Genomic DNA, 12,089 nt, shown 5'->3' with positions numbered 1-12,089 from the left:
CATTAGGTATATCTCATTGTTAATACTTACATTGATGTAGGCAATCTCCTTGTAAAAAAGTCCTGTTAATCTTAGGCTCCAGGATTTTTCATGTGAATCAGGATTCCCGCTCACTATCAACTGAGTAAGACAGAGAGGGGGAGGGAGGGGGAGAGAGAGAGAGAGAAAGAGAGAGAGAGAGAGAGAGAGACATAAGGGATGGGCCTTTCACAGTTGGACTGCAAGTTCAGCAGCCAATCAGAAAGTGTTTTTGAAGTTTGTTGATATAAATGTTTCACCTTGATAGTCATCTGATCTGACTGACAGCTACAGCACACAACAAAGGACTGCAGTGACACACAGAACTAATTCAATTCATGACATCATTAGCAATGGTTTCTGTCCTAATGAAATACTGTATACATTTTTTTAAACCCTTGTGTTGTCTTCCTGTCAAAATTTAAAAAATCAACACTTTTATTGACGCTTTTTCATCGATGTTTTTAACTTTTTCTTTGAATGACTTTGTTCCTTTTTTTTAACACTTTTTTCAATGTTTGTCGCTTTTTCTTGTATGCTGCTTTAAGGAGCTTGAATACTTCGATAGAAGCATAGGAAAACTGTGATCTAAGATGCACTACTGGAAAAACCTGATCAAATAAGGACAGCCAGTTGTCTGCTCATCATGCTTTAGAAGAGAAATGTTACCAACATTATCTGTGCTGCAATAAAGTGTAACACATGTTGATGAGAGCGAAAGGGGATGATCTCAGCACCTCTGACAGTCATGAATAAACGGGATATAATCAGAATCAGATGGTGAACAACCAAACTGTTCTATATTTCTTTTGTATTTGTGGGTGTGCGTGTGTTGTTTCCTAATTTTTCTCAAAAGGTTATTTCCCAATTGCCACACATGAATTAGAAATTGACGTACAGTATAAATTGTTTTTGAGCTTACAGCACATAATAAAAATGTTGCTTTTACATGCAAGGCATGTTACAGTATAAGTGATGCAGTGTGACGTTCACAGGTCGACATCAGTGAAGTCTCAAGTTCTACTACTGGCTTTAAGTACATTTTAGGAGCATCTCAAGGCCATGAAGTGAAAATATCAATGACTGTCACATTATCAAAATTATAATTTTATAACAAATGGGTTTTATAACCTTTGTTCAGTGGTGAAAGGCCACTACACTGGTACCATCAATGGCCTCAGAGCTAGGGACACATGTCGACACTGAACTGTAACTTAAATGAGACGGGGTGAAAAGAGAATCTAATGGCATGTCCATGTCACTGTATTTTGAAGGATGTATAAGTAGGAAACTTAACATGTTTGCCAAAAGCACTTGATAAACAAATGGTGGGTGAGAGCTATCTCTGAATCCAAATCTGACACAACTCTAAAGCAGAACACAGTTGTTGTTTTTTAGACATTTAACCACTCACTGAAATTATGGATGTAAACACTCATGCCCTTTATGCAAAACCTCATGGATAGTCAACTTAAATGAGTAAATGAGATTTTTTGAACCCGTCCTAAATTATTGTTTATCCCATAACAGGAGGCCTTCATGCTTACATAAAAGCCTTTTTCTAATGTTCATTCATGAGGGATACTCAGCCAAACGATGACTCATTGCCTGGTATGTGATTAGGTCCAACTTCACAACGAGTGCAGGAAAGTAGAGCCAATCAGTGACGTGGCAAGCAGCCCCAGTAATTACTGGCAGTAACCTTTAGGCTTCAAATTTACAATAAGAGCTCACAGTCAATGGACAAGGAAAGTAAAATAGAGAGTAAATGACATTAAAAAATATCTGGGTGAGCTGAAATGCCACTTATCGTCCTGAGCCTCCAAAATACTCCACTAAATACTTCACACTAAGATTTGGCATTGGATCTTTAGCATTCCACCAGCATTATAAGCAGGTCAGGGGGAGAAGGAATCCCCTTCTCTGTTGTGTAGGGGCCCACGGGAAAATAAAGGCATGCCATGGGAGTACAATAGAGTGACGCTCCAACTGCAGTCACCCAACCTGCAAAGAAACAGTCACGCCGTGAAAACACAGAATTCAATTAGGTTCCCTTTTCAGTCACAAATGCTTTGGTGATGCCAAAGAGAGTGCCAAAAACGGACTAATTTGAATCAGAAGGGGAAATCAAGAATAAACAAACAATCTTGTACAAAGAATATACGTGTATGTATATTCCTTCCAGTGAAGAAGGACCTTTGACTATTGATGCATCATGCACTTTGATGGGCATCCAAACCACAGTGCACAGTGATGGCTTATTAAGACCTTCAGGCATCACGCTGGATAAAAGGTATTGCAAATTGTGTGTATTGGAAACCAAAACGTGGTAAAGATCCAGTAAAAGAAAATCCTGAAGAGTGCCCTTTAAATCTTCAGACCCCGCCCCCTCTCTTTAACACAGAGGGTCAGAGAATAAAAGACGCTTCATATGACTACAATAGAATCACATTCCTTAAACGGGTCACTTTTGAAAAGAAACTGATGTTACCATGCAGTGCAAGACCTAGCCTAGATAAAGGGACAGATCCGTGCAGCTGGGAAGTATAAAATTATATATATATATATATATATATATATATATATATATATACACACACACACACACGTGTGTGTGCTTACATATAAGGGGAAAATCAACAACAACAAAAAAACAAGTAATGTTAATTTTTCGGATTACAACACTTGTAAATTATATATTAAATTGATTTTTGCGTTATTGTCCAAACGACCTCTGATCTGGCTGAGAGCTAATTGGTCAGACCGCCACTGCAAATAAGAACATGTTCTTAATGACTTGCCTGAATAAATAAAGGTGAAATAAATTAAAATAATAAAATCATGGTTTCTGTGTCAACCCAACCCAAATCATTTGATAAGTTGCAACACTGCAAACAAATGATTTTTATATAAAATCATCTAAATAAACCTTGAACATTTAAAGGTATAACCATCCGACATTAACTGTAAACTGTAGATTTCTTTTAAATTATACATTGGAGTCAGGCAGCCATCAACAATAATCAGTCAATCAATTTCTACTACAGTAACCAGTGCCTCAAATTAGGCCTGCAAGATTCGGCAGAAAACAAATGAACAAACAAACAAACAATTTTTTTTAACTTAGAATTGATATCACGATTCTCTGCCACACTTTAAGTGTAATGTTTATTGCACACATCAATTATGACAAAACAAAACAAATTGGGAGTACCTAACATAGATTTATTTTGGCACCTATAGCACATCACAAGCCTGTAAACATAGAGGCTTCAATGAGGAGAAGGGAGAGCATCGCAGCGCTTAGGTGCACTTTAAAACCTGTTTTATCCCGTCTATGTTTAAAACTCACATAGGAAAGTAGTAGCGTTTCTGATGCAGTCGGCTCCTAAAATTAAATGAGAATCAAAGAAAAAAAATGTATACAAAAAAATGTAAGATATTTAAAATTTCAATCGCAAACGGGTAAATAAAGATCGCAATTTTATAACAATTTATGGCGCAGGCCTACCTTGAATCCCAAAGTAATTGAAAGGTGGAACAAATTAAAGAGCTTGAATTGGCCCAGACCCAGTGGGTCGAACCCAGCCAGCATTGGGCAGAGAATCACAGCTCAAGGGAGTAAGAACGGATGAAAAACAGCTTTCCATTTGATGGCCTGTTAAATTTCTGGGAAGAAATCCTAGCTGAATGGAATCTGTCCATAACCATTTAAACAGGATGGCATCCCCTTATTAGGAGAATTTGAAGTATGTATACCCTTCATTTGAAGGGAGTTTTATTACATTTTCAGGTTGGGACCTAAAATGAGTCACATGCCAGTTTTTGGTGGGTTCCCACATAACAAGAGGTGGTTATGTTTATATTAGTCATGGTCACATAATGGGGCCGAGCAGGCAAAGTTTCTTAGATTAATAAGTTTGAATTGGTCGATTTTGGCCTCCTGGACAGCATGTTTTTTTTAATAATAAACGAGGCGATGTGATCCTACACAACCTGACAGGAAAGAGCAAGGCTATTCATGCAGATTCAAACCAGCCACCAGGACAGGTCATGAATACCGAAACAGCTACACAAAAGCCAAAGAAAACTATCCACCTTCCCATTACCGGCCTGGATAGAATACTGATTCCATCAGAATTGAACAGACAGTGAAAAAAAAATAAGTTAAATCGATGATACATCAACCTGCAAGCTGTTGCAGGGTACCTTTCATTGTCAACACACTCTCCTTCTGCCAGTAACAAAGTGAGAGGCTGGTTACGCTGGGAACAGTACTGCAAACACAACAGACTTTTCATGTGAAGGACCTGGAGAACATATGGCATTGATTAGAGGGTAAGGCAGAGAGAGACGCCAGTGGGAAGTGCACAGAAAGAGAGAGAGAGAGGGCTTTCTATGTATGTGTGTGTGTAGTGTGTGTAGTGTGTGTGTGTGTGTGTGTGTGTGTGTGTGTGTGTGTGTGTAAGCTAAGACATGGACCACGGCAGTAGAAAAGATGATGAGGCATGTTACACTGGTGCAAAACCTTCACTGTGACCATTAGACATTAGTCGGAGGTTTTTCATCAATATCGCACCGATATTGTAGTGTTGACCACTGGTGCTTTCACAATATATTTTACAAAATGAGATTTTTGATAAATAATCATCAATAATGTGGATATAATGACTAAGTTGATAAGATCTTCATGAATGAAACTTGAGTCCTATATCACAACATAAAAGTACAACGCAACGCAGAGTCACAAAAGTACTTGAACAGTAAATAAAATGTATATATATTATTAGTATTTAAATTGAATAAAAGCAACAGAGTAATGATCTGTACATCTACAGCAAATTATATTTGGCAAAAGAAAGAACTACAACACCAAAGAATAAAAAAAAAATATTTCAATGGAGCATCAGAGGTAGGATTACATGGACGTAGGAAAATTTAATGGGCCCATTGCATGAAAATTTCACTTTATGAGGTTTTAACATTAATATAAGTTTCCCCAGCCTGCCTATGGCCCCCAGTGACTAGAAATGGTGATATGTTTAAACCGAGCCCTGGGTATCCTGCTCTGCCCTTGAGTAAATGAAAACTCAGATGGGCCGATCTGGAATCTTGCTCTTTATGAGGTCATAAGGGGCGATGTTACCTCCCCTTTCTCTGCTTTACCCACCCAGAAAATTTGGCCCACCCATGAGAGAGAGACGTCATGGCTTTCAAACGAGTAAAGTGGCAGTTGGTCAAAGCCACACCCCCAGCCTCCACCTTACCCCCCCTCTCCTCCTCAAAAGCTACAGACTCAGAAATGGCACATACTAAGGAAAGCTCATTGTGGGACTGGCTCTAGTGGCCGTAATTCTGCACCAAGGCTGAAATTTGGAAATGAGGCATCAGATAGAGTATTAAGGGACCACTAAGGTCCATATAAAATCATCCAAAGAGTACCATTTCATGGGACCTTTGAGACCTGCTTTAAGACTTATACTATACTAGATATATAGAATACTTTTGCGAATTTAAGACTTTTAAGGCTTGTTTTGATTTTTAAATCTTAAGACTTCTTAAGACTGCGGAAACCCTGTAACAGCAAGTTTGAAAACAACAAGTCCAACCAGTCAGCCCTGTCTGCTCCAGACTTCTCTCAAGGCATCACCACACCTTCTCTCCAACTGCAGAAGATCCTGTGATGTTTGGACACGCATTCTAACTGAAAGTTGAATAATTATGCACTATGCAAACATTGTCAATTCTGGGAGAAGTACAAACCCTTACACAGAAATAGAGTCAGACCGATACATTGGCGGGCCAATATTAGGCATTTTCCTAACTATCTTTATCTGCATTTTTAATGCCCAATAACCAAAACTTTTATAATAAAATAGAAATAAACAAAACACCCTTCAACCATGTTATGAATGTTGGCGTTGCATAGTTTGTCCACCAGAGGCCGCTCTACATCGTCCCTGTTGGCAACAACAGGGACGATGTAGAGCGGCCTTTAAGTTTCCTATCTTAAGTTTGTATTTTTAAACATCTTATTTATCAGAAATTGAATAGGTTTTAAGACCAATAATAAACTACAAATAACTCATGTTAGGGAAATCTGTTTATGTTCTGTAACGTGTTTCTGGATTTATTTTTTTAAATACATACCGGCTGATGTATCAGATTTTTAAATCACCAAATATTTGTATCAATATCAGCCTTAAAAATCCTTTATCGGTCGGGCTCTACACAGAAATGATCCAGTCTGTAAAAAACCCTTTCATTTCTATGTGTCACTTTTTAGTTTAGAGGTGCCTAAAAACCGTTTTTACTTCAATTTTTTGAAATGTTAGGTCCATATGCATGTTGAATGTGAATGTGAAAATAAACTGCTACCTCCTCTGTCAGCTCTAGCCACTGAAACGAAATAAACTAAGAAATCGGGCTAATTACAAAAGCTGGTCAGTCTGATGTCATGTTGCTTGAGCTCACTACTACTCATAAGCTCGCCCAGTTGTTCTGGATAAAATATGCACATAGCCAGGCTCTCATTGGCTAGCTAATGGCTAGCTGCCAATCAGAGTCGAGCAGCTTAGCTCATTGAATATTAATGTGAACTGGCACAAAGTGAGCTGAGTCCCTGCAAGCTTTCTATTACACACTAGAATGGCTTGAAACAAGGTAACCGAGGCATTTTTTCCACTAGAAAATGTTACAGAGGTAGAACTTCTGACATTACCACAAAGCTATGAAATACGTGTGGCAGGGCACCTTTAAACATCACATACAAAAGGGTTAAAGGTCACAGTGCCCAGGAGATGTCTAGTAGACTTTTCCTAAGTAAACATAGCATGACCTGTCAAACTAAAAAACTAACATGCTGCAGTGCACACAGCTTTTAAGTGCTAACGTGAGCAGCTTATGCAAAAAGAAATCCCATTAACCTTCATTGTGGCGAGTATGCAATGTCATTAAACACAAACAACTCTGTCAGTGATACAGCCTTCAGAAATAGAGATGAATCTATAAAATAAATAAATAAATATATAAAACGCCTGCAACCCCATTTAGTAAGAGTGTGCTTTTGCTGGGAGTTTCAGAGATGCTTTTAGTTTAGCCTACTGTCCCGGATGAAATGAGTCAAGCTAACAACCACATTTAACTAACGTTACATTCATTTCTAGTACCAGACGAACCAAAATGCAAAAGCATTACAATTAGCTTAATCTTGAGTGACTTCGGGTTTGGGAGCCACTGACACCTAAGCAACTTCACAAACAAACCGCACTCACGACCAAAAAGACTCGTGCAACGTTAAAAGGAGTCTAAAAGTGTATTGACGTGACAGTTTGAGGATTTGCTGGCACAAACTTACCGACCAATGTTGTCAAATCCAGTTAGAACTAATCTAAACTTCGCAAACTACTGACTACTTAAACACATGTCCTGCTAACTCTTGGTAGATGTCTCACTTCACAACTCTCGAGATGCAGCAGCTCGTGTTGCGGTGGGAAACCGCTTTGTCAGATGCCTTCAAGTGCTCCTCGGAATACTGCCCTCCACATTCACAATCAAGATTCAAAGGTCTTTTGGTTATTATATATGGGCCCACGTATTTTGCTGACTGTAGGACATAGGACAGACATTTTGTGTGGGTATTTTGGCTCTTTTTAAAAATTAAAGTATAGTTATGTAAACATAGGCTGTCTGATAAATCTAAGTTCTAGGTATAGCTAGCATGCCAGTTTACAAAACCTGTAAATAGGACAAGATGTATGTGATGTTATAAAATACTAAAGCAATGAATGCCACAGATTTTTATTTTGCAGGCTGGTAGCTCAGCAACAATCAGAGGACAGTGCATAATGTTAGGTTACACCGGTTACACACTATGGAGGACCAGGTCTACCATATTTAAAAATAAATACAGAAATAAATAAATGCTCAAATAATAAATAAGCATACAATTAATTGCCCCAAAAAATACAATAAACAAATAAATGTAGGTAGAAATTAAATTATACAGTGAGACATAAATTTATATATCTCTTTTAATTAGCTTCTTTATTTATTCACCTTTGTAATAATTACCTTATTTATTTATTGTCCGTTATAATCTTCAACTTTATTTATTAATTACTTATTTTTTAAATGTATTTATTTCTGTGTGTGTTTACATTCCGTTGCATTTTCTACCCTATTTATTTTCACCCCTGGTATTTATTTCTGCCTGTCATTTTTACATTTCTTCATGCATTCCTGCCTCATTATGCAAATGAGGAGGGGCTGGTCTTAAGGGGTCAACTTCTGCCCATTGGTTGGTTAGCATTTTACTGCATCAGTCGAATCTACATGCCCCCGGCCACAATCACAACAAAGATGGCTACTACTACTACTACTACTACTCGAACTGGAAGCTGTTTATGTAAAAGTAAAGTAAAAGTTAAAAAAAATGTTCAAAGGACCACAGAAAAACATTTCAGATCTCAAACTTACAGCGTTCTAATTCTTCCAGTCTATTAGCAGCTTCCCTTAAGAGGTCGGACACTGAACGTCTGCCTGCTGAGTTTGACATTACTAATCAATGCTTTAGGCAGGGAAAACCCATGTAGATTCGACTGATGCAGTAAAATGCTAACCAACCAATGGGCAGAAGTTGACCCCTTAAGACCAGCCCCTCCTCATTTGCATAATGAGACAGGCAGAAATAAATACCAGGGGTGAAAATAAATAGGGTAGAAAATGCAACGGAAGAACAAAACAGACAAAATATTTAAACACACACACATATAAATAAATTTAAAAAATAAGTAATTAATAAATAAAGTTGAAGATTATAACGGACAATAAATAAATAAAGTATTTATTACAAAGGTGAATAAATAAAGAAGCCAATTAAAAGAGATATTTACATGTATGTCTCACTGTATAATTTAATTTCTACCTACATTTACTTGTTTATTGTATTTTTTGGGGCAATTAATTGTATGCTTATTTATTTATTGAGCATTTATTTATTTCTGTATTTATTTTTAAATATGGTAGACCTGGTCCTCCATAACACACTGCTCTTCAACCTGGCAAAATGGGACCTCTAAAGCTCCTGTCATGAGTGTTTTATGTTGGGGTGAGGGAAAAAACTGAACATTTTCCTTGGCAATACAGTTTTGATACACGGACACCAAGTATCAATCTATTATTATTTATGTGTTGGTCCATTTGTCTGCTTGACAATACTATTTAGAAGAAATAAAAGTGAAGTGAGAAAAGCTAACAGATAATTTTATCTTTTTAGATAAAACAGTTGTTGACAAAGCCTAATAATAAAATATCCAACAGCACGTGAATGCAGCACCTTCTTCACTTTCAGTAGTCAACTGAGCTGCGGACAGGAGAACAATAACCGCGGCTGTTTGTGTGTGTGTGTGTGTGTGTGTGTGTGTGTGTGTGTGTGTGTGTGTGTGTGTGTGTGTGCGTGTGTGTGTGGTTGTGTGTGTCACCACATTGGAATGTCTGGCAACAATTTCGCCACATACAGTCGTGCAGCATGTCCTATACATATAAAAAGGTGTTTTATTGCATTTCACCACATACCTCAGAGTTAATGTGTCCAATAGGCTATTTTATCGACCTGTTATGTTGGCCTGTATTTGGTTTAGCCATCACATAAATACATTGGCTTATTACTACTTGACAAAATAACTGCTTCCAGTACAGGATTAGACAGCAAACACCTCAATTTATCCTCAATCAGGGTGCCGGCCGTCTGGCTCTGGCCTATTATCTGCCCATCTACGATGCCTCAGCCAAAACAGCCAGATTTCTATCTGGGGCAGGTTCAATGGGCAGATGAACTGTAATAATTAGTTTGGCAAAGGCAGGTTTCGCGCAGCAAATCCACTGCATGTGGTTTAATTGCTTGGTAGCACCATTTCTTAGCTATTATTATTATTATTATTATTATTAATATCAGTAGTAGTAGAATAAGTATTATTATTATTCTGATAAGTGAAAGTAATTGCAGTCGTTCCGCCTCTGGACTCCCCGCCGTCCCGCCCCCGCGACAGCGAGAGCACGTGCTTAAGAGATATGCCTTTTTCCAATTTACAGCCTATAACTGCATTTATTTAAACTTGGAAAATGAGGGATTCTTTTCCAATTCTCTCCCGCTCCACTGATGGAAAGTATGCCATCCGTCAGGAATGTGCAACCCTTCCATTCCTGGTTGTAACTCTCCTCCACCCAGGAGCGTGCAAACCTTTGGGAATCCCCAGCTCCCTGATAAAAAGAGGGGAAGGTGTGTTTTTTTTTGTCAATGTCCCAGTATATCTTTATTTTAGCCACACCATGACATCTGATGTGACTTTAGATATTCCAGAAACATATGTGTGTGTGTGTGTGTGTGTGTGTGTGTGTTTGTGTGTGTGTGTGTGTGTGTTAGAGAAAGAGAGAGCGAGAGAGAGAGAGAGAGAGAGAGAGAGAGAGAGTATTGCAAATCTTGTCAGATATCTTGTTTACACACCTTTGACCTTATCATCATAAGTACATGTTCTTCCAGTCTCCTATTTTTTTAACCTTACAGGCTTTACTGTTTGCATCTCTTATTTTTCTGTTTTATTCTTAAAAGCCTATCTTTTATATATTTACAGTATATATAATATTTATTGAGTTTGAGTTGGTAAAACCAATATCTTACACTACAACAGCTATTACAGTTTCAGGCAAAGTTGCATTCAAGAGCAGAATCCTTGTTTTTGTGGATCCTGCCCTCTGCTGTCAGTAAAGGTTCATTACTTCATTAAAAGGTGCAAAACTGCTACATCCAATGCAGTAATTAAATTACTGATCCTAAATCACTAGTATGAATCCCCTATGTATGATACAAAAAATACATCCTACTATAATCTTTGGAGTAAGTTATTTGTAGCCTATATGACCCTTATCAAGATTGGTATGTTGAATATATTTAGAAAAATTTATGTTGATTGCAATTGAGAACCCAGAAGAAATAAAGACATCTTTAGCATCAAGTTAGTCTTAATTCTCCCCTACAACAAAGAGCTACTCTGTTATGGTTCAGCCTCTGCACACTTCCCTTAGCTCAGCACTCATCTGAAAAATGACCCTACAAGCCAGCCCAGATCCAGGGTAAGGTTTATGACACCGTCTGCATGCTGCTAGTCCTTTATGTAAGGCACACGCCTTTGTTTTGCTAAATATAAGTTATGTTGGGACACAATGAAACACAGCCATTCTGCAGGAATACACAATGCCTCGCAACTGTGCACAAACAAAGGGGGAAATATACAAAGGTGTAATGTTAAAAGAGACAAAAGAAACCTGCATGCATGCACACAATGACTACAATCCACTCAGCCAGATACTATTCTGAGCACTCCTGTCAACAGCTACCTGACTCAGTGGTTTGTGCCATTGTCACCTATCGAGTCTTTAGCAGAACTAGGGTAAGGCCATGGGCTTTGGGACAATGATGCAACAATGGCTCTACATAGTTTGGGTCTGTTCCATACGTTTCAGTCATGTTTGAAAGATGTAGTGATGTATGAAAAAGAAACCTGCCTGCAGAAGTTTTACAGCAGTGAACTAACCTTCCCTCAAGAGACAAGTCAAGACCACAAGCAGATATAGAGTAATAAATTCATGTAGAATTTATTATGAAATTATAATATACTAAATATAATAAATCACTATGCAGAAATGTACACATATTACAGAATGTCAATGTAATACATTACAGAAACAGTCATATAAATACTATTAAGGCATAGTTTAAAAACCCTAAAATTGCTTCTTCTGTAAGGCTTATAGGTCCTGAAACAAATGTTTATCTAACCATATGAGAGAATTAAAACACATTGTGCTTACACTACCAGCATTTAAGTCAAACTAATAAACCGAGAGGTAACAATCTTAAAATTAGCTTCTGAACACCTGAAGTGACCATGACAGCCTACTGTACTACAAACAAAGATGAACAAATGTCACAGTGCCTTTAAATAAAGTATGATACTGGGATCACGTGTGATATGTCGCTGGTATTCTATTTCACACTTTGATGTTACTGTTCA

The 12,089-nt window shown here is 37.8% G+C and overlaps 1 protein-coding gene across 8 annotated transcripts in view; it reads right to left on the bottom strand.

The window, feature by feature from the left end:
* Positions 1–7,508, bottom strand: part of plce1 (phospholipase C, epsilon 1) — an 82,356-nt gene extending 74,848 nt beyond the window's left edge. For 6 of the 8 annotated variants that reach the window (XM_034860825.1, XM_034860827.1, XM_034860818.1 and 3 more), the window contains exons 1-2: positions 7,376–7,501; positions 31–120 (exon numbers count right to left, since the gene is read on the bottom strand). The gene's annotated coding sequence lies outside the window, so the exon portion shown is untranslated. Of the gene's footprint in view, positions 1–30; positions 121–7,371 lie in introns of all 8 variants that reach the window. The other 2 variants (XM_034860819.1, XM_034860820.1) reach the window with 2 other exon arrangements.
* Positions 7,509–12,089: the final 4,581 nt, after the last annotated feature.

Source organism: Etheostoma cragini, chromosome 21, assembly GCF_013103735.1.
Source record: "Etheostoma cragini isolate CJK2018 chromosome 21, CSU_Ecrag_1.0, whole genome shotgun sequence".
Lineage (NCBI taxonomy): Eukaryota > Metazoa > Chordata > Actinopteri > Perciformes > Percidae > Etheostoma > Etheostoma cragini.
The sequence above is the reverse complement of the archived record's forward strand: the minus strand, read 5'-3'. Positions and strand labels throughout refer to the sequence as shown.